This window comes from Harpegnathos saltator, unplaced genomic scaffold, assembly GCF_003227715.2.
Source record: "Harpegnathos saltator strain DR-91 unplaced genomic scaffold, Hsal_v8.6 scaffold101, whole genome shotgun sequence".
Lineage (NCBI taxonomy): Eukaryota > Metazoa > Arthropoda > Insecta > Hymenoptera > Formicidae > Harpegnathos > Harpegnathos saltator.
The window spans coordinates 1028007-1051922 of record NW_020229875.1 but is presented as its reverse complement, the minus strand read 5'-3'; the positions used below and the strand labels follow the sequence as shown (position 1 = coordinate 1051922).

The window sequence follows — 23916 nt, the reverse complement described above, 5'->3', positions numbered from 1 at the left end:
CTGTGCAGAGGAGAGGCAAAAAGAGAGAGGGCGAGAATAAAAGAGAGAGAGAGAGAGAGAGAGAGAGAGAGAGAGAGAGAGAAAAGAGAGAGAAGAGAGGATAAAATCCATGCGATTCGGAAGTAGCGAGTATTCGGGAAAATATGAGACTGTGGAAAATTGAAGCCCGCGATACCGATCGAAGATCAAATGCGCGGGCAACGCTTCTCCCGCAGCGACTATTACTCGAACAAGCACGCGAGCGTAACAGAGTCGTCGATTCGGGAAGCGTGTCGTTTGCACGTAGCGTACAAGCAAAGGCGCTCGCGCGCGTCGTTCATGAATCTTTCAGGATTACGCTCGATAAACTTGATCACGGCCGCCGGGAGAATTACGACGGTAAGCGTGGCCGACAGCTATTTTCGTGACTCATTCCCGACAAATTTCTCTTAATTCACCGTGATCGCCTCTCTTCGTCTTCGTCCTCGCCTGAGTGCCCTGCCTTCCTTCCTTGCACGATATTTGAATAATGCGTATTGAATTTTCAAGCCTTTGCCTGGAAGCACGAGCGGTTAGATATTCCCGCGCGGAGGCCCGCGGGCATTTGCATCAACTTTAACGCGAAAATGAGCGCGGGTGTGTTTGCACGAAATATAAATTCTTCTCCCTGCGAGGGCGTGTATTATGTTCCGGCCGGACGGATCGGGTTTCTGCATGGGATTCGATATTATCATGAGCGCGCGCGCGCGCGCGTTATGATATTTGTGATATTTGTGATATCACGGTAACACGCCCCGGAGTGCGTCCCCACTTTTTCGCCCCGAAACATTATTCCGTTCGATCGCGGACTCCCCGGGGAAACGTTAACGAATTTCGAATGCGACGTTTCATCCGGACACTGTCTGTTGGCACGTGACCTGCCGCGCGACGTTAAAAAATGACCTCGCGCTTGGCTCCAGGTAAATCTGGATAAATTAGAGTCGGTTGGTTAGGGAAGCGCTGCGTGGCTCAAAAGATTATTCCATGACGCTAATGCCGGGATTTGCTGGGGACCGTGTCGGGGTTCGAGAGCAAAACGTATGTTACAGCCATAATAAAATCACCGACCGACCGGCCGCCGGTAGATTTCCGCTGGAATATCGGACAGTCCTTAGAGTGTTTTATTTAGGATACGCGCGGTGATATTCCGGCAATCCCGAGACGAATGTCTCGATTCTTATCTTATCATGTGCTATCATTGTTCAATTAAAAGATTCATGAAATTGCGGAAGGGTAAAGGGCTACGATTAAGCTGAGCGGCGGAGAGATGAAGTGTTCTCCTCCCTCCCCTCCCTCCTTCTTTATATAGAACACTACTTATCCTCCAGCACGACACGCGTGCGCCTCAAATGCAGCCAGTAAGTGAGATTATGTTATACCGCATTAACCTCGGAAATTAACACGACGTAATGCCACGTGAAACATGGCGTCGCTTCGCGCCGGCACGGCGCGTTCTCTTGAACTAAAAACAACAGCAGAAAGTCATAATCCCTTAACTATAAATATACGAGCCGTGTAACGCGAACGCGGCACACACACTTTAGCGTCTTTCTCAAGTTTACACAGCGCGGCGTTCTTAATTATTTATATTAGGAAAACTCGCGGAAGTTCCCACGGAGCCGCGAGCTCTTGGAATTTATTTATTATAGCGTTAAATAAGGACGCAGCTGCGCGCTTTGCTTGGCCGTTTAGTGAAGTACGAGTGTCAAGGTACACATACATCTCCATCCTGATTATTTGATATCGTTTCTGTGAGAAACGAGGAAATCAATACGGAGCGCCTTCACGGAGGAAATCAATATGAAGTTCTCCGGAGATGTAGTTCCTTTAAATTCAAAGCACCTCCCTCGCTCGGCTCGCTCTGAGGACCGACCGGGCTCCTTTCCTTCGCTCTGTCGGATCACCGCGGAGGATATATCGCGGAGAAATAATCCGAAATTATCTGTTTCGAGGTTTCGCCGAGAAGGGAAATTTCATCGCCCGCGGTGACTAATTACACAGCCCTAAACACGCGGCATCGCGTTGCTGTCGACAGCCCGTGACGGCATTTCGCGAAAATCTCCGAGCCGCTCTTGCAAATTTTGCGCGGAAGCGAGGCGAAGGAATCGATTAATTGTTCGGCGTGTGAATGAATATAAACATGAATAACTTAGCTGTTTAGCGGTAGGTTCCACGCCTTCGGTGCCAGAAGACAGCTTGATTCCGGGAACTTCGATAAATAAAAATGCGATTTTAATGCGGCCCTTCACTTCTTCCGGTTGCTGCTATCCACCGCTACACCGACATCGCGTTTTACCTCCGTAAAGCCTGCGTCAAAAGTTCCACTCCGTGGAAGTGCTGTCGGGGCTGGCATCCGTATGAAAAAGGGAAATTGGGTTTAGCATCGCGATTCTTTCTCCAGTCCGCGAGGGCGTCGTTCATTTCGTTAAAAGCAATCAGTCCTAATGACGACTTCGATTAATAAACGGATGCGAAAGCTTAACGCGCGAAGCGCGTCAATTCTTCGCGCGCGCCGTGATAAATGTAGCCGAGGAACTACACGCGACCCCTCGTTTGCGTTTCATCGCGCATTTTCATCGCGCGCGAGCACCGCGCAAATCAACGACACGGATCCGGACCTGAGGCCGCCTGAGAAAGCCACTTTCGGACTTTCAATTACACGGGGGGAATAAGACGAGGCCGATTACCGTGTCGGACAATGCCGCGGTAAGCCTCGCGAGGCGCCGCGCCGCGTGTCGGGAATATCTATCGCGCCGTATCTCTCGCTACTCTACGTTCAATAAAAACTTCCCTCGCGAAACCGCTCTCTCTCTCTCTCTCCCCCCTCCCTCCCCTCCCTCCCTCCTCCCCCCTCTCTCTCCGTCCACCTCGTATATAGACCTCGTCCCATTCTGCGTAAAAAGGATCCTCGCCCCGATCTCCGGTCCCGCTATCGTCTAGGAACTTTTTAATTCGTCCCCGTACGAGAAACTTTTCCGCCCTCTCTCTCTCTCTCTCTCTCTCTGTCTCTGTCTCTCTTCGCCGCTCTCTTCCTCCCGCCGTGTCGCGTCTCCGCGATCCCGCCGTTTTCCCGTTACAAAATGTAAACCGTTGCGCAATTCCGCCGTGGATTCGGACGCTTCGAGCGCCGCCGCGATTATACATTCGATCTGTCATAAATTACCGTCCCGGGCCCCTCTCTCCCCTTCCTTCATGCGTGCTCGATTGAATGCGGAGGGAGAAAGAGCGCGCGGTAAAAAATCTCTCCGGCGTATTTCTTGCCATCGAGTCGTAATGATGTCTCGCATTTTGGCGAGAGCTTTCGCGCACGTCATTGCGACTCCCTCCTTCCCCTCCGCCCTCTTTCTCTCTCTCTCTTGCGCGCGCGCGCGCGCGCGTGGTCCTTTTAGAGCCATTTCCATGCATGAGTCAAGTGAGCACGCCGGCGCATCTCGTGATTCTTTCGCTTCTCGTCAACCGTCGACGTCGCGTTGCCTAGCTCCATTATCTCTCACGACCGGAGACGGCATCGGCGCGTCGATCTATCGCGAAAAACGCTCGACTGGCGTTTAGCATAAAGAGAGAGAGAGAGAGTGAGACGCATATCTGACTCGGGTAGTGCACGCTTGTCACGTCGGGATCCACGGAAATGCGCTTGTAAACGCACGCTCCCACCTCCTCCGCCACGTGCGCGCATTGCTAAGACAAGCGTGTGCTCTCGAATATGAGACAACCTGCAGCCTCCGCGCGCGCGTCCCATAGAATCGCGGCGAGTTATTTCGCCATTGTACTTGGAGATCGGCACAAAGAAATGTGCACCGAGCCGATGACAGCGCGGACGCGCGGCCGTGAAGTGCAGTGTCGCGGTATTATGCGCGAACGAAATGAAAAAACGCGCGCCTCTTACATCGCGAGATGACTTTCCCCCCCGGCGCGTGGAATGAAAATGTTATGGGAATATATTCCTAAAGGCTCGTTCACGCCGGGAAATATTCGCGACCGAAGTGCGAGAGGAATTCGTGCACGCCGCGAGTCACCCGCGCGAAGGGTGCGTTCGGCTCGCACGTTGGGGTGTTAACCCTCCGTTAGTCACGATACCCGATTCACCGTTGCTGCGTACGGCCTCGAGGTTTTTTCCCCAGCCTTGCCGATTTGCTCTCCCATTGTTTTTTTTTTTTTTTTTTTATGTACTTCACTGCCTGGTCTGTCAGCGAAGTGCTGCTGACGGCACAGAGCAATTGTCGGAAGAGGCAGAGAAAAGTAGCGGGGAAGTTGGTGTATCCGTGTGAGGTGACACCGCGAGCACTCGCGGCTGGAAAATATCGCGACTGACGGAGGGTTAATAACGGCGATCGCGTCGGGGTTCGATCAGGGTTGACCTGCCGGCTGACAGGTTTATCTCCGCACTGTGGGACGAAGAGGGCTCCTCTCCGCTCTCTCGAAAAATCATTTCCAGTGTTATCAGTTGACGCTTCTCTGCGTCAGCGCACCGTCAGTGCGCCTTAACATGGTAACCTGGGTGCTGCTCGTATGACGTTCAATCTTACGTTGTCGAAAGTCACGGGAGACCACAGTATATAAGTGTTGAGGCACATACGACGCCCGGGGCGAACGCACATACGCATGTTTAAGACATACGCGCCGCTCGAGTGGAAGCGAAAGCAGGGCGAGGCTGAGGAGAAGGTAGAGGAAGAGCAAGAGGAGGAGGAGGAGGAGGAGGAGGAGGAGGAAGAGGGTGGTAGTAGGAAGGTTATAGGTTACTACACGTAGGTGCTACATGGTCCATTATGATATCGGCTGCCGAGCAACCCTATGGGTATAGAGAGAGCAGACTCCATCTGGATTATCTTCGTTGATTTAATTTATTACCAGGATATTGCCGACTGATATGGTCGGCAGACTGAGTTATAGCTACTTAGGCTCACAAAGGGTCTCACGCGGACGTGAGCGACTTATTGGGAATACTTGAGGTCTGATAATCTGCTTTAGCCCCTCCGGCGGCGCTGATCGAGTACTTTTATCTTCGGCTTGTTACGCGCGCCGAATACAATTACAACGGGTATTAACTGCTGCCGATTCGCGCATATTAATACCCTCCCCCGCGATATTTCCTCTCCGTTTATATCTTCGAAACGCCGCGGAAGTTGTCGCGCGTCGGTCGTTCTCCCTCGCGTGGCGCACAACCTCGGTTGTGCGAGCGAGATAAGTCTATATGGACTTTCGTACGGAGAGTTCCGATTTCTGCTCTCATTATACGAGAAGACTCTGGCGCTCGCATGCATATCGCGAGCGTCGCCGATATGAATATCGATGTTAGCGCTCGGGCTATGTCCGAATTATATACGTATAAACGCACGTTGTATAATTCCAATATCGGGGCATTCGGGTGTCGCCGATGTAGTGGCGGCATGCACCGCAACAGCTTTCGCGCTGATCGTGTCCTCGAGACTTTCGCGGAGTATCTGCGTTCTGCGAGGGAACGTTTAATCCGCTGTACACTGATGGGGGCGCATGGCGCATACTCGATTGCACTTAATTGGATTCGCTTAGCGCTCATCTCGACGCGTACGTCACGGAATAATAATGAGAGCTTGTCGCTCCTATAGCGCGCAGATCGGCCCCGAAAGCCCCCTCATTGAGATTATCCGGGGCGACGACTGTTAAATTCGTACGAGTCCCGCCGTTGAATTTATTCATGGGCCCCCGGTCCTCTAATTCGGTTTAAGAAGTAGACGCGGCTCGGCTATGAAATCTGCGAAGCCAATCGGAACAGTTCCACCCGCGATTTAATTTCATCGCCTCGACCGTCTTTTATGCCGCGGACTTCTGATCCCCCCCCCCCCTCCCTCATCAAGTAAAAAACTCCGTCGCACATCCGGAGGCTATTCCGGACGCGACAGCGGCGGGTTCGCTCGTTTCGCGAAATATCTTTAAACTGTCAAACAAGCGGCACGCTCGAGTAGAAACGAGCGGTGCTCTCGTGCCTTCATCGTACCGTGGAAATAAATGCAATTCGCAATTAATTGGAGCGAATGCGAGATTGATTAAATTGAATCACAATCTATTTACATAATACTCCATCTGCCAACACTGCGGACCTCGACCTGTGTGTAACTCGCGGCGCAATTTTCGCGCGAATGCGGACGAGAAAAATGCGCGCTGGTGGGTGAAATCCTGAACGGCGGATTGCAAAGCGCGCCAAAGCGCCGACGCCCAATCGTCCGCAGACTCTCCGTCGTCGATTTTATTTATCAACAGTTAAGCCGAATAGCGGCTCGAAAGTACGAGAATAGCGGATCGTAATTACGAGCCACACGTATCTCATACATCCCTCCGGCAGAAACCACCGGCGTGTCTCACCCTCTTACCTCTTCTGTCCGCCTCTCCCCTTGACTCCAGCACCTGGCATGATTCACTGGGGGTGTTCGCCTCTCCCCCGCGACCGTCAGGAACTTAATTAACTATTCGACCCCTATAATCTCCCGCGCGCACCACTCCGTCACGAACGGCCAGCCGAAAGCGTGCACCTGTGCGAGATTTGACCGATTTAACCAACAGGTTCGATGCGGAATGTACTTTTGCTCGTTGGGGCAAAGAAAGGTGCGAAGTGAGAGAGGGGGGGGGGAGGCGGGGGAAATTTCACGCGAATGCTCCAGTCTGCGAAGAACTTCGGCGAGTAATAAGGCTAGCTTGATGTAGTCAGACGCGAAGGGAGACCTCGGTCTCTCGGTACTCTCGTTGGAGATTTGATCGATCTGGTCGACAGCTTCGGAGCAAAATGTAATTTTATTCGTCGAGGGAGAAGAAATGTGTGAGAAAAGCGGGAGAAATTTTGCGCGAAGGCTCTGGTCTATGAGGAACTGTGGCGAGTGATAAGGCTAGTTGGTACAGTCAGACGGGAAGAGAGACCTTGTTCTTTTTCTCGCGAGAGACGCATGTTGACTTTCAACGTTTGATATGTCCAGATGTAAATATGGACGATTGCGGCAAGCGCGCCTGAGTGATGCAAAACGTCCGATTGTTGTTTTAATCAAGAATAATATTTCGCATGACGTACACCGCAGGACTTTCAGTCTAGTCGGATTTATGCTTGCAGTGTATGCGCGTTGTTTTCTACTATTATCTTATACTTTTATTCTCATAATTACGTATTATTATAATTACATTATTCTTATTCTTTTTTTTTTTTTTTTTTTTCATTGTCGTAATTTGAATCGTGAAAGCGCAGGCAGTCAATTTTATCTCGACTTGTAATTGGCGCGGAAACGGATAAAGTGAAAAGGAAAGAGAACGCGGCAAAAGTGAGGACTGGTACTTAAAGTTGCACCGTATATATTTACGCAGCCTAGAGGCTGACGATGTAACGCAATTTGCTCTTTGAGATCTTCCGTTGCCGGAAAGCGAGCGAAATTGCGCAAAGAGGAACGGCGAGTGAACAAGTATTTTGTACGCATCTTGGACAAAAAAGGAGGTGAGCTTCGTCAGCGTACGAGAAATTTAATTGTACGAGCCTGTCGTGTCGCGAGCACGCGCTCGTAATGTAGCCCGTGATTGGTGAATTACGAGTGTATGGTACAACGGTAGCTAGACAAAAATATCTCGCAGACTGGTGGATACGCATCGCCGAGATTGCCGGCAGCTGCAAACTGAAAAACATTTCGGACGCCACAGATCTCGCGCGCGCGCCAAGTCTGCGGCTGAAGGCTGCGACCTATAAACTTAATAGGAAACGTCGGCAATGCGATTACAGATCAAGGGTGATGTTGAGGCTCAGCAGGAAGTAGCTGTCTGCAACGCCAGACACAATTTCCTGGTTAACCCTGTCTACGCTTAGCCGTAGATTACAATGCGTGAAATGCGGCCGAATTTGATGTTGAGATAAGTAATCGAGTAATCAGCGAGTTGCCGGAAAACGTGTACGTTATGCTCATTACGGGTGACGCGTTCTCGTCGAGCGATGGCGTGTTCGCGTCTCGCGAGAAAGTGTGAAAAAATGAATTGATGTCGTATACGTGTGCATGCACGTATTTATAATAGTCACGACGACGATAGTAGTTATAATAATAATCGGCATCCAGCTTGTACAAGCTTCCGCCAAGTTGTACACACAATGTCCGCGTACAATGTAGACGCGGCTCGCAATGAAATCTTCGCGCAGATGCTCACGAGCTTGTTACGACGCTACAGAAATTCCGCGGAGCTTACTTTCCCATTGTCACGAGTGTCTCGCGGAATCTTACAAACTCGTACAACGTACAGTAGTGTCTTACGGGATCTGCACATAATCTCACCGCGTCTTCATTTCTCGCGTCTTACCAGCTGAAATTTATGGCGACGCCTTCTCCTCGGACATTCGCGTTTGTTGCGAATTTAAGGCGGCCGGGCGAGAACAAATGCATTCCTGAGGTTTGTTCGCTCGTTACTTGAAAACGCGTCTATTAAAATAGTTGGGCTGAATAGTCGTGCCAAGAAACGGAGAGAACTTTCTCCGAGCAAATCGCTCGTCATAAATTTGTCCGCCTTTACCTCGGCACCTCCGCAGTCGGAGAGACGCGCCTCGAAGCAGGAAACTTGACGATAAGCTTGGCATATTCAAATATTTTCCGTTAGTCTTGGCGGATCGAACAAAGACTAACGAGAGCCTGCGTCGTCGTCGTCGTCGTCGTCGTCGTCGTCGTCGTCGTCGTCGTCGTCCTTGTCCTCGTCAAAGTATGACATCTCGCGCTCTTCTCTACGGCTTTCCTATTTTTATTTTAGCGACTGTTAAATCTCGAAGCACCGTGGAGGAAGAGGAGAGCTCTTGTCAGACTTCGAAATGGCATCGGGATTTTATTCGGCCTGGAGAGATGCCCAGTGATTTGTCGGTGTCGTCGAGGAAGAATCGCGACAAAAAGTTTGAGAGATTGTCGAGATTATTTGGAGGACGATGAGCGATATTCAAGAAGATAGTCGAAGAGAAAGAGAGAGAGAGAGAGAGAGAGAGAGAGAGAGAGAGAGAGAGAGAGAGAGAGAGAGAGAGAGAGAGAGAGAGCGCGGTCGTAGAATTTTGCGGGGACCTTCTGCATGCGACATCGCCGCGTCGGGTTTTAAAAATCATAGAAAAGGGAATGATGACGATTCTCCATCCGGCCTTCTCTCTCTGTCCGTCGCAGCGACGTTCTCCCGTAGCAGCAGGGAGTCTTTCTCTACGAGAGACGTGTTTACGTAGCTCGGCAGCAGCAAAAGTGAGTGAAATGACCGGGGGAACTCGCGGCGAATGTTATCCGATAGATAAGACTTGCGTTATCAGCGGTCATCCACGTATGCGCCACTGCTGTGTTGGTCGGTCACGTGGAGGGACCGATATGTGTGTCCTCCTCGCAGCGGACGTGTACGTGCGGACGGTTGTGTATGCGGTCGTACGTGCTCGAACTGGCCGACTCAAGGATTACCCGTAAGAATTTACTGCGATTTTCGCGTACGTTTCGGCCCGATACGGTGTATCATAGATTTCTCGAACTTTTTTTTCCAGACCGATTCGAAGCGCGCGGGATTCACGAAGTCGCGTCGAACATGACATAATTCCGCGTTGAATCCGCATCAAACGTCGTGTAAATCCAATCTTTCCTCCCCCCCCTCCCCTTTCCCGTGTCGTTTGCACGCATTTGCACGCTCGTATGATTCGATGACACTTTTCGTGTCTTTCTCCTTCCACGCACATGCGAGCGACAGAGATCGAATTCAGTATTCCCCCAAGGATTTTCGATATAAATCCGAAGAGACTTTACGTGTCGGGAACCTTTTCTTCGCAATTTTATCTTGTCGCTTGTTCTAACGACTGTATTGCGACATAATTGTTTTGTCCATTTTCTCTGTACCATGCGCGACATGCATTTCTTTCTTCTCCTCCTTGAAATTTTAATTATCGACTGATTTAATTCTCGCAGCTTTAACCTCACGTGCGTACGCAGCGCACGTCGTTGGATTTAACAACGCAACCGTGCGTCGTGTAACCTTCCATAAATGTTAAATACAATACAGTACACGTAGGAACCGCGTGCCATGTTAGGAGCGTTGTCGTTTCATCGGGTACATACGGCGTGCGTTATATATGTATGTGTGTGTGTGTGTGTGTGTGCGCGCGTGCGTGTATACATTCCGTACAACAAAGTGCAATCGAGCCCGAAAGCGGGGGAAATGATTTAATAAATCGTCCGCTTCTTATCTCCCGATATGTGCTCTTTCTTGGCCCGTGGCTGAAGCTGCAATCGCCTTTTCTCCCGTACGTATCCCTCATACGTGCAAATGTCGGGTATTTCGGGATAACAAGACCATAAGCCGCAGGCAGTAACAAGATCCGTCGAAGAAACGTCATGTATCAAGAGATTCCCTTCGTTACTCCGACTGCGCGGATTTTATTCCGCCGAGCGAGAAGAGAGGTGTGATCTATCTTAATTCGCCTCGTCACACTCGAGCCGACTGAGAATTTCTCGATCGCCGAGCCGCTTTTCAAAAGAGGGCGGTCTCGCGAGAAGAAAAGTATTGGGTTGGCAACTAAGTGATTGCGGATTTTGTCGACAGATGGATTTTGCACTTTCTTTTGTTTCGTTAACGTGTTCAAAGTACCTAACCTATATTTTTTTCTTATTGTTTGGACTTCTACCTTTCATTTAGTACAAAAATTATATCGATTGGTTGTTTAGTTTAGTTTATATCCCAATTTAAAAATGGAAGAGCAAGACGTGCACTTCAGACATATTTTATTGCATTATTTCCGAAAAGGCAAGAACGCATCGCAAGCACACAAGAAGTTATGTGCCGTATATGGGAATGAAGCCTTGAAGGAAAGGCAGTGTCAAAATTGATTTGCCAGATTTCGTTCTGGTGATTTTTCATTGAAAAATGCTCAACGATCTGGCCGTCCAGTTGAAGTCGATGAGACCCATATCAAGGCCATTATCGATTCAGATCGTCATAGCACAACACGTGATATCGCAGAGAAGCTCAATGTATCGCATACATGCATTGAAAAAAATTTAGAAAAGCAAATTTTGAATTTTGAATTTTCATTCTTATTTAAAATCCGCAATCACTTAGTTGCCAACCCAATATTATCCTCACTCGCGCGCTTGAAAACATTACGCTTACGGGTATTTCGCGAAGCCATCGCGCCCGCTGTAGTATTGGCCGCCGCTGTCGTTCGCAATTTCGCACCTCTCCCCCTTCCCCCTCTTTTTTTGTACTCAGACTCGCATGATTATTGTCGTGTTATTTGTTAAACAGGCAAGGTTCGTTTTTGTCGAGCACGCGTGCCCTCGCGATGTTTCGAACGCGCCGGCACAAGGGTATCTCGCGACCTCTTCAATTACACGGCATTATGGAACGCTTTGGAACTTCTGTTTTGCGACCATTCTCTTTTGTTACCATTCAGCGCGATGCGGCTTTGTTACACGGCTCCATTCATGATCTCGTTTGCACTTTGCCGCGGTTAACAGCGGATTATTATCGACCGCAGCCTCAACGCCCGTTTACGACCTTTTCTTTTTCCTCGCCATGTGCGCACACATACACTCGTGGCACACACGCACACGCACAAAGCGCAGCGGCAGAAAAACAAATATTAAATCTTAGCTCGGCGTGCGTCCGCGCGCTGCTCCGGTCCGGTCGACAGACACGCCGATGATCAAGAACCGAAGTACGTAATTCTCCGGGCATAGCTCATGACGGATACCGACGGCCGTCGAACAAAGCATAAATCACAATGCGACGAGCATTCGTTATACGGCATGCGGAGCATGAAATATACGAACACTGTCTGCTCGCCGGCAATAGACATGCGTGCGTGCGTGCGTGCGTGGCAGATGTGTGTGTGTGTGTGTGTGTGTGTGTGTGTGTGCAAGTAGCCCAGCACGCAATCTGCGCAGCGGCGCATTGGCGAAGTGAGCTCTGCACCGTGGACTAAACTCGTCCGATTGGATTCAGAATTATTCAAAGAGCATGCGGATGAGCATGCGTGGACGCGCTGGCTCTCCCAGTCTCTCCCGTCACGCGATCAGCGCTATCAAGTTTTGCCGACTCGCAGCATTCCCCGCCAAGATAACGCGTTCACCCTTTGTAGCCGTTGATCCGCCGATCTTCGGCCTGCGGTCTCGCGGTGTCAAGATACCGCAGTGTCGCGATGCGACTTGCAGCGGGGGGGGGGGACGGGGGAGTGAGGGAGAGTAGAGTTAACAGATTGCATTCACCTCGCTCTTTGATGTTGCAAGCGAGTGTCAGCTTAGCTGGCATTCCCGAGGCGAGTCGCGAGGTAATTCTACCGAGACGCACGGTTATCGTTTGAGATTGCAGGTGTGAGTGACGACACGAGGAATATTAATCGGTTTATCTGTTTGAATATATATCGAAACGTCCGAAGGGGGAAGGGACTTTGGACACTTGACGCTTTCTCTCTCTCTCTCTCTCTCTCTCTCTCTCTCTCTCTCTCGTGTGTATCAACTTCTCCGGCCGGTAAACGTAAAAATCCCTCGATCCCTTCGACGGGGGACACGAAAAGCGCATTAAGGACTTGCAGCAAGATAAAAGTGAAGTACGCAATCCCTCTTGAAAATCTTGACGCGGCGCTCTTGATTTTGTTTGCTCCATCGCCACTTATACGCAACCTACCGCTCGTAAGTTCTTTTCGACGTTTGCGCGAAAGTTTGCGACGCGCACCGACAGAGTTTCGTCATAATGAGATTTCAGGTGAACAATAGTGTCCGCCATTTCCCTAATGCAATTCGCTACTTAAACGTTTTAATAAAATTCCCACCTCTTCTCCTCGGCGAGATCTTTGCGTAACCTGTGCCGCCTTTGTCGCCCTGTATCGCGCTCCGTCCGTTTTCTCTCTCTCTCTCTCTCTCTCTCTCTCTCTCTCTCTCTCTCTTTCTCTCCGCCGTTCGTTTTTACCCAATGCTTTTTTCACGCTGCGTTAACTGGCAACAAGTTACAACGGGAGCGACTACCGTCGCAACCGCGACTGTCGGTCCACGCGATCTGCGACGGTCGTGTAATACGTTCTTGGACGTGAAACTTTGATTTAGGACAAAATTGAGTAACAGCGCTGGAGGATCGATCTATTATTCACGTAACTGGGGCAACATCGCGGTATAAAACAAGTTGTGCAACTCGATGGGAACACATGTGTAATATAACGTACGCAGACCGGCGCGATAGCCTTCAACATATGGCGCAAGGTTGCTGGTATTTTCTAATCGAATTCTTCTCTGGACACTCGAATAAAACCACGAATTGTGACGAATTTACCGGTCCTTCTATTTCAAATAATCAGTGAACAGTAAGTCGATATTGCGCACGATTAAAAAGTCCTAATAGCCTTTTATGTCAGTCATTATATCGATGCGCGCGCGATATCGGTGTGCGAAATTGACAAGTCGGGTATGATGACGACGTGCGTTTAAAACGCGTCCGGTTGATCGTTAATTCGCTCATTCGACAATATCCACTTTTTCATTTTGTTCCTCCTGCAGCTGGGGTGTTTTTCAAGCGAAATCGTATCTCCGTCCTCGCGCTTCTCTAAAGAATTTTTCACGATTCTAGGCTCTCCCTCTCTCTCTCTCTCTCTCTCTCTCTCTCTCGGTTGACTATTCGGGCGCGAGTATAAAGTCGGTTACATACAGCACTCCTCCACTTTCATGCTAATTTTCCTGCCTCTATCTGCATTTTCTTCCCCGGCCCGCTTCTACCGGCCCTCCTTTCTCTACGTATCCCGCTCCCTCCCCCTTTTCGTTTCTCCCGGCCTTTCATACGCAACCTTTTCAGAGCATCCCCCTACTGGCATCCATTCTTATTGGCCCAAAACGAAGTTTCCGCGACTTGCCGCGCGGAGAACCGCTCGCTCGGCGAATTTCCTGCTTACGTTCGCAACACACGGCTGATTTATACCGTTGAGTATACACGTTCGAGATAAGTTTCGCAAAGATACAAAGTGCGACACTGCGTGTGTTTGCGTGTGGCCGCAGCGCGACGAATGCGGCTCCCGAGGATCGCTGTTCGACACAGGCCCGGAGAATCTGTACCATTCTGATCTGTTTTCGCGCGCATGTTACCGTTACAATGCCTAACCACGAGAGCAACGTACGAAATGACAAGGCAAGAATGCAAGGCACGAAACGTTCCGGGCGAAATTTCCATGTCCGTGCCGATACACGACTGTTATGTGATTAGCGCGTGAACGAAATTTCCTTCTGGTGAGCAAACGCGAAATATTCCGCTCGCAGGCATATGTCGATAGCGCGAGGAGCAGGAGGAGAAGGAGGATGAGGAGGGGATGGGACGGGGGTGGGCGGACATAATGCGCGGATCGAGAGGTCACTATATATCATAGATGAAGGAGCAGACGCGCGAGTCCTGTTTATCTATTTTCACGAAAACTTGGCCGAAAGCGGCAGAGGGAGCAGCGCAAGCTCGGCCCGCAGCAACAGATAAATCAAAACCGGCCGCGAAAAGTTTCAAGTGGCCGAAAGCTGTGTTCGGAAAAAGTCCGCGTCGCGATTATATTATCCCGTAGCGGCGTCGTAAAAATTAACTTAAACCGCGACTCACAGGAGAGATTTCATTACGTAATCTCATATTTCACCACACGGCTTTGTTTATCGCGCGAATCCTCGTTAATTATTAATACTCGCGCACTCGCGCAGCGCTATACGCACGCACGCAGCTGAGCGCTGTGTTTGTAATACGTATTTTGTTACGTTTGTATTACGTGGAGATAATTATATCGCTTAATTAGAATTTGACGGATTCCTCGCGCACGGTAAAGATTACACGTATTTGCGAAACTTGCAGCAGCAAGTTCGTCGTCGCTTCGTCGATCGTACGAGCGGGGCTTCGATCGTAAAACGCTGCAGTCACCAGTCGGGGCTAATGCCGCCCCGACGGAAGAAGGAAGAGAATTAAACAGTAAAATCCTACTGACAGACCGGACATGGTTTAATCAGAATTTTAACAAAGCACGTCGAAACGGGGAAAATAAAATCCGTAGCAATTGCGATGTGCGCGGGAGTTGTGCGGGGAGGAATATGCGCGAGATAGATTAAAGCAGATATTACGTAGATTGGTTCGACCGGCAGAACCGCGCCGGAGACACCCGGGGCGAAGGAAATTTAAAATTGAAATCCAGTTAAAATGTCAACGATGCCCGGCTTGTTATCGCTTGAATTTTTCAAAGGGAATCGGCCCGCACCCGCACGCAATCTAAATTTCTCTTTCTCCTCCGCCATTCTTCGCGATCGATCCGACACTCTGACTAAGCACAATTAAGGATTTAGCATATTAAAGGAGGCATGAAACGCGCTCGAATTACGATGAGATCGTCGGGAAACAACGGAACCTTGTCCCCTCCCGCTATTGACCCCGTAAATCCCTCGGCAAATTGATTCGGATCCTCTCGTTTTTAAATCTAAAATTGTTTTTGCTCGAGTGACCGAACTTTTACGTCCGGCCCCTCCCGGGAATACCTCGGCAGATACCGGAGTGAGGGTAAAGATAAAAGAATGGTGAGAATGGTGGGACATGATATTAGGAGTAACGGGTGCAGTCGTGCCAACCTTATTATTCGCTACGTACGTATTCCAGTCGACATTATATTACACTCTTTTGTAAGCTCCAACGCCCTCCCCTCGCCTCTCGCCCAACCGTGCTACACAGATCACAAGCCAACGATTCGGATTCTCCTTTCTTGCCGTCTCTTGTCTCATCCATATCTCTCTCTCTCTCTCTCTCTCTCTCTCTCTCTCTCTCTCTCTTCATTCGTGCATGCACCATCAACCGTTAAATTTGGAATTCATTTTACGAGGACGCGATAACAACGCGTACTCGCTGTACATATATTTCCTGTCTTACAATTGACAAGAGCTCAATTCATGATGATTTCTTATTTAAAAAATCAGACGAGATTCTCGGACGATTAGCGAGATGTTTCTGAGACGTTTAGCGAAGAGGAGAGATAACATCATGACGACGACGTGTTACGATAAATCCTGAGAAAAATGCACATTTTTCCGCGATATTTGTATGTACCTCGATGAAATTCAATTACTTAAAGCGACCGCGATTTGCTGCCACAGAGAAGCATTTCCGTTCCCGCGAAGGATAGGCTGTGGCGTCTCTCGACATCAATCTTGATGTCGTCCATGACGGATTTCATCCATCAGCTGACAGAAACTATCAAGCCGATTTCTGCCTCGGCATCGAGGTATCGCTCCGCTCAAGCACGTATTCTTACAAATACGATTTGTCCCGATGGCCGATCTATGCTCGAGTACCTTTCCACGTCTGTCCTTTCGCGAGACTTTTTTGCTCAGTCTGCCCAGGTTTACTATTTCTCTCTTGCTTTTCTTTCCGTTGCGCCGTGACACATTTTCTCTATTTAAAATAGCTCGGCTATACACATCGCTCGGCGAAAAAATAAGGAAAGATTGCGAGTACAAGATTGAAGTGAGGGAAGCGCGGGGGTGGAAAGAACAGATTTATGATTGCGTCGCCATTGTGTCGGTGAGGAACGGTTAATCCATCAAGTGGTGTCGGTAATCTCCTTGCATTGTTTAGCATTGCAGAGTAATCTTTGCTTTGTTCCTGCCGTATACGAATTAAAAAAAAAGATATTTTGCACATTACTTCGCCGTTCGAAGATGCAGTTCACTTGCACGCGTATAACGCGTTAACGTATTAATAATTACAATTATAATTTAATAATTTTCTCCTCCCTCGTCGCTCTGTATATTTTTCTGTTTTTTTTTTTCGCAGCAATCATAATCCTCGAAATTGTGTCTCTGTACGTGACTGGGCGCAACTTCTTCCGCTTCTCTAAATCTGTCATCCTTCTCTGCCTTCCCCGATCCTTTATCTTCCTATCTTTTTTCCCCCTTTTTCTACATTGTCTCTCAACCTCTTGCATCATCAAGCTTAAAGTCAGGATTAGGGCGTACGAAAGTACACTCTGGCGTTAAAGAATGGAAACTGTTGATCCCGAGGATCAAGAGGATACGCCCTGTCCTATTAACGTTTTTCCGAGCGTAGACTCCACCCGCGATATACCTTTCCACCCGGGCTCATGCAATTTCTCATTAGTGTGAATATTACAGGTCTCACTGTGTAATGGTGTTACTTAAGGGAGAATAAATTCCAGCGGCGCGGAAGGGAAATAACTTCAAGGCAGGAGTAACGAGTTACGAATACCCAAAGTGTTTTATGGGATCTTGTTAAAATTTTGCGAGCATTATGCAGTTGTTAATATTTTGCTCTACAACGTCAGATCAGAGTCCTCATTTTAATAACTTGCAGAGGATCAAGTGGATGAAACTGGATAAAATTTCATTTTGTCCTTATGAAAATATAATGAAGTGTACAAAGTGTGTACATTGTTGAGAGATGATGAAGAACGATGGCACATGGTGCATAACTCCTCGCCGAGGATATAAGGATTAACACGTACACGTGTGTACAATTTTGCGAAATGGTATTTATGCAAAACTGATATTTATACCTTTCGCTAAATAGAATTGAATATGAGATCGTGACACATGATACGGAGTTGTATTAAAATACGGCGTAAATTTTATCACACTTAACATAGTGCGTGCATACGTACATGATAGATGCATTCGTAATAGATTCCCCTTCCGTTTGTCCGCCTGTACGTACTGTACGTTTTCATTAAACTTGTATTTGTTGTAGATATATATATATACACGCGCGAGTGTGCTCGCGCAGGGACACGATTTTGCCCCGAGGTATTCGCACTCCTGGCTGGATTTTAGAGTATAACTGAAGTTATTTGAAATTTTGTAGATATTTTTATCGTATAACATACGGTATATTTTTTGCCCCGACATCAGTGTGTATAATCTTGTTCGACATAATGGAAGCAGTATTTTATGCCGTTATCCGAGAATAGATCCACGCGAAGCGTCGGCGCATGGAAGCGCGCGGTGCTACGCGCGTAACGAGTCACGTGTTCGAAATAAAATGTAATCTTGGGTAAGCTAGCGGATGCTACTTAAGGGAAAACAAAGTGCGGCGATTGAAATGGCTTAAGAAGTAATTATAAAGTTGGGGGCGAGATCCTCCCAGGTGAATATTTATTCCATCCGATCGCGGATTTGTGCGTACGATGGAAGATACGAATGGGAGATACGTACGTTTTAATGGACGGAATTTCTAACTCGCAGAATCTAATCCACGCCGGCCACGTGTCACAGTATATAACGCTTATTGGATTAATTGCTATGATACAAGCATAGATTTATGTTGTATTAAGTTCCATTAATCCCACGTTCCGATATTCGGTAAATGTCACATATTAGTGCGATATTAATTACAGGAACCATTTCATACTGTAACAGTTAACCTATTAACATAATCGCATTATAACGTGATAATGTATGTATAATTGAATTCCACGGTAATTGTCAAATTGCCTTCTCTCTCTCTCTCTCTCTCTCTCTCTCTCTCTCTCTCTCTCCCCCTCTCTCTCCCCCTCCCTCTCTCTCTTTCTTTCTCGTGCACGTTTCACGTCGGTGAATCGTCATATATCTTTGGTATGGTCAATGTTTGATGATCGTCGGGACAAAGAGGACCGAATAATAGTTCGACGAATTTAAAAGTGTTATAGCTTGCGGGAATGGGGAGAATAGAAATTGGTCGGAATGAATTACAAAGAACATCGTGAGCATCCTTAAGCGATCGTTCTCGGGATCGAATACGGCGCTGGGAAGATGGTACCGTTTAACTTAACGAGCCACGATCGTGAATGTTATTCGGTGAGTATATCCTCCGCCATTTATCGAAATAATCTATCGAGCGCTAATTGATTTTCTGGGTGATTTCGCATTAACGCTCCATTGGTCTCCCCTACACAACGCGATTCTTCGCAAGAACCGTTGCGTTATTAACGGCTTGATGCGAGACGGGGAATGAATAGAGCAAATGTTCGCGAGGAAAATGACGGGGAAGTGGCGGTCTCGCGAGCCCCTTTGTGGCGGAGAAAAACTTTCAGGGGACACTGGGAGGTCTCGGTGATTCTCCCCACTCGGTAGGGACGTAATCACTTCTCGGGCTAAAATACTTCTACCTCCGGCCCTATCTCGCTCTCGCGTCGCGAAAATATCCATGCGCGCGTATGCGCGACGACAAGCCAATCGGGGAATATTTGCGAAGAAATACGCGCGTGCGAGACTCACGACTTATTCACGTTAATTTTTTGCGGACGATTTACACGGATTCCGTGAAAAATCGTTGCGCTCGTCTGCGAGAAATGTGACGTTAAGTTTAAAAGCCACGAGAAGGACAAGATGGATTCCGGTTTAATTGCTCCCGCGCCAAAGCGCGTAAATTACACGGGAACGAATTCAGCGAACCGCGTGAGAAATATTCTCGACAAACATCCGCGCTAACTCCATAGTAGAGTATATCGTGAGTCTTTTTATCGTAAGCATTTCAGGACGATAGTTCTCAGTTACAAGGCGTTTTACGAGCGCGACGGTGCGTCCATAAATCTACCTTGTAAATCAATTAAAAGATTTATAAGTGTGTTCGCCGTTATTATCCACAATTAATCTCTATTATCAAGCTTCGCGAACTAACTCCGTTGACGCTCAAGTTTTGTGCACCGGTAGGAATTTAAAGCACACCGGGGCCGCTGTAGCTGAACGGTGACTGTCATCGTAGCAATAAACACTTTATCGTATTACGTTTGAGCGTGGCAGCTGCCAAATCTAGTTAACCTCCTCTACCCACCGTCCTTTTCCACGTCGCGTCCTTTTTTCCTGCCGCTCGCGCGCGCGACGGTGCAATTTTTCCTGCTCGGAACTAGCTGTGTAAAACACCGTGATACAATTACGCGCTGCCGATTATCCGGAAGCGCGTGAAAAATTCCACGCTCACATTATACATCGCGAATATTGAAAGTTCTCCGGGCAATTATTCGGACTAAAATGAGCAAAAAGAGAGAGAGAGAAAGAGAGAGAGAGAGAATCATCGCTGACGTCGTCGTCGAAGGGAGGAGGCGGATTCGAAAATCGAAGTTATCCGCCGCCGTAGCGCGTACGGATTAATTCCTTTGAGCGGGGAAATTGGTATTCGCCATTACAAATCCTCAGAACGAGTTATGCGTTCCTCGGGCCCATAGCATGCACTCGCCTTCCATTATTTGATCCTTTGTGCTAGTAACAGCGGCAACTACCCGCAGTTAGCCTATTGTTCGCCGGATAACCGAATAATCAAATTATCGTGTTATTCACCATTTCGCCGTATGATGCCACAAAGCGAGCGAACGGCCGGGCGCGCGCGCGCGCGCGCTCGCGTATAACCGTCTTGCCTTAATTAATATCTAATTGCGGATTTTCTCCGGTGCGTCGCTAAAACCTGGCGGCCGTTTCTCCGGTAACTCGTGATAATTCGCCAGGTCACGCGATTCTCTCAGCGCAGGCAGCGACGGCGCGGCGGCGCGCGCGAGCGCGCGTAGCCATTCAGAGAGACACTCTTTGCAGTTCAAACAGATCGGGAATAGTTTTTCGTCATTGATCGTCCCCCGATCGGAGGACGCGGGAGGATCGACGACTACGGTTCGAATCCCGTTTATTTGATTACCTCTCGTTTAATCGAGGCATTTCGGCGCAGAATGGGATTTCACCGAGCCGTTCGTCGTGTTCGGGGTCTGAGGAGGGCGTTTATATGCGACAGAGAGATGTGATTAAGCCAAAAAATCGATTCGCCGACGGAGGAGCCCGCACGTTCCTCCGTCGGCGAATAACGCCCGGCGTCATTCTCGGGCCATTTCGAGGCATTTACCATAACAATCGCAAATACGTCGGAGCGAGCATCTTGGAGCGGTCACGCCGAGGTCGCGTTAGGGTCACGGCGAATTTTGCCAGATAGCGACTTTCGTCTTTCTCCATCGCGTGCTCTTGCAACCGCGATGTCGCGACGTTTCGCGAGAATCGTCGGTGTCGTTGAAACGCTCTTATCTCCGAGAATTCGTTGAGTTTTGTAGAAATTACAGTGGCTACCTCCCGTATCATCGATGCGAGCACATCACCTGGAGATCGCGCACGCGCTTCTTCACATCTCTCTCGTACGCGTGTGCTCTTGTATACATATTGACGTCAATTATAAATAAATAATCACGTAGCTCTCGTTAGCGCATCTTGGGCGCAATATACTTACTCTCGAGAAACGGAACGGAACGTGCGAGGGCCGGAGGGATGATGGGTCATCGTCTTTTTAATTGGTTCGCGGACACGAGGGTGGTCGACGGAGAAGGACGAGAAGGGAAGGGCGAGAAGGGCGGGCGGAACGAGCGAGGTCAGCTCGAAAGTTCGTGTTACGAATGCTAATGAGAAGGGAAGGCTATCCAAAGGAGAAATGCGCGCGCGCGCGCGCGCGCTATCCTTCAGCTCGGCACAAGTTCGTTACGCTTCCATCGCGCCGAGGCGTGGCGGATTCCCGGAAGAACAAGGTGTTGTAATTTTGAAAGAAAAATCATTGCGCGCGTCCGGTCGTTAATGAAGAGCGCCGCTTGTTCTTCCGGAACATCGCGTTCCGCGGATCGGACAACGCGTGGCGGTTACACATATTCTCCGCGATGAACGCGGACTAGCTTTCCGGCTAGCAATAACTTCCGGCGGGGCTAGCCGTCGATTCGTATCGGGAAAAAAGCAATCAAACCGCGCACGTGATCCAAATAAACTTTACTCCGGTCGTAGCGGGAGTTTCGTCTTTATTCATGCCTCGCTTTTCGCTAGCCGCCGCCCCCCGCGTAGGCGGAACATAACAACGGTCGGACGAGATTAAATCCGCTATGAAGTCGATCGCCGCGGCACGGCGGGGCAATAATTTTTAACGGTACCGCGAGCGAGCGAGCGCGCGCCGCGATATTTTATTACCACTTCGGCAAACAAGCTCGCGGGCGCTGGCGTGGCGCGGCGGGGCGGAGACGGGCGGGGGGGGGGGCGCGAGCGCGCGCTGCTCTACATGAATGCACCTAGGCTCTCGCGGCCACGGCTTTGTCGCCGGGCGAAAGTTTCGCCGATGTCAGAGAACTTTCGGCGAACTTCCGCACGTCGTTGGATGGTGTTCCTGGATCGTCGAACCATCTAATAGACTTACACTTATACGCGCGCTCGCTAGTAGCTTCGCCGAGTATAACGCACACACACACACACACACATACACACATATATATACGTAATATATATAGCGAGTGAAAGGGGGAGAAAGAGAAGCTGGCTGGCTAGCCGGGCTTGACGCTTAGTAGGTGGTTTCTACGACAGACGGATAGTTTCTACAATGTAAACGTCGTAAACGATGGCGGCGTAGATGGTGCGTAAACAGACAATAGCAGCGGGAAGCCCGCCGTCGATCGTGCTTTATTGCGCACTGTGTCTGATAAACGCATTCGTCACGCGCGCGCAATTCAAATGCGGATCTCCCGCGAGGCAGAGCGTAGATCTCTCTCGAGAACACACGGGGAGCGGTCGCGCATTTTCTCCACTTGCGACGCGCGCGAGCTGTGACGGACGTGCTGGAAGTTGCCGGAAACGTACACGGAGCGGCGACTGACTGCGCGACACGTCGACGCCGCCGGCAGAGCCGGGCTTCAGGTTCGGCTTAAATGCGCCTCAGCCGCACGCCCGAGAAAGGAAACTCGAGCTGGGAAAATTCAAGCGCGCTTAATAGGAGCTTGGAAGCACGCAACGGGGACAATTATCCTGGCTCCGTCGGTCTCTAAGACGCGACGCGTCTTTGCGCGACTTTCTCTCTCTCTCTCTCTCTCTCTCTCTCTCTCTCTCTCTTTGCACTTTTTTCTTCACAACTCGCTGTCCAGTCGTCGTTTGTTGATTCTTTGTTTGTTGACGAACGTTTGTCGCGGTGAGACGACACTCGCTGGAAACGAGAGAAAATTTGCTCGACGCGACGCACGGCGGAAGCACCCTCTCGAAATCACGAGGGTGAATGTTCAACTGAAACTTGAAGTGGACTCTCGCGGTTCCGTACGGGCGAATGTTCCCATCGATTAGGGTAAATTTGTTCCTGCGAGACGGCGGGGAGTGCGTCGCTGGCTCGCCCTTCGATTTCGTGTGAAAACGTTCACTCGACTATTCGAAGTGGAGAATTCGCTCTCGGTATGAGCGAAAGGTCACTCGAATTCGCGCGCGACTCGGCTGCCATTCGAGTTCTCCGCGACGGAATTTCACCTGAAGAAATTTCGAGAATTCCGTCTTCACATGTCGGACATGATCGCATCGAGCGTGTTCGACGCGCTCTTCCGTCGAGCTCTTACGTCTTCCGCTTGCAACGATACCGCAGCGTGTTTGACTTTTATCTCTCTCTCTCTCTCTCTCTCTCTCTCTCTCTCTCTCTCTCTCTCGTTTCTCGGATCGCAGCGAGCGTGCCGTGCGCGCACAGCGCGCTTGTCTTCTTAGAGAGAATATGTAATATTACAACGCGCAGCTATATAGCGTTAGTCGCGATGTGTTATTCGAAAACACAGGTAACAAGCTGCGCAAACGTAAGCCGGTCCGCGCCGGCCGTTTGCATTTTGGCGCTGAGCGTCGCCGGAGGTGAGGGGGGGAGGGGGCGAGAGCCGAAGCCGGAGAGTTAGCCGCGCGACGTGCAAACGCGCGCACCCTGGAAATTTGCAAGTAAATGGCAATTAATCAGTGTCCGTATGAATGGCCCGCTGCCGTTAATTTGTCATTTCATGCCGCGACAATTTGCATACGGCTGTCCGCCGGTCATCGAATTCGCTACACGTTGCGCCACGCGCGCCGCCGTTCCGCGCGTCACCTAAGCACCCTCGTATTTACGTCGGGGGTTCTTAATATCGTGCGTGTGTAAAAGGGGAATTCTCCGCTTACGTGCGCGTCGTGTTTCACCGACGTG

General features: G+C 49.5%; 1 protein-coding gene across 9 annotated transcripts in view; it reads left to right on the top strand.

Annotated features, from left to right (window-relative positions):
* LOC105182426 (TWiK family of potassium channels protein 18) overlaps positions 1 to 23916 on the top strand; it is a 297075-nt gene that overhangs the window by 209961 nt on the left and 63198 nt on the right. Inside the window, exon 1 of one of the 9 annotated variants that reach the window (XM_011139836.3) lies at positions 18563 to 18794. The exons of the other annotated variants lie outside the window; for them this stretch is intronic. The gene's annotated coding sequence lies outside the window, so the exon portion shown is untranslated. Of the gene's footprint in view, positions 1 to 18562; positions 18795 to 23916 lie in introns of those variants that run through there. 9 annotated transcript variants of the gene reach the window in all.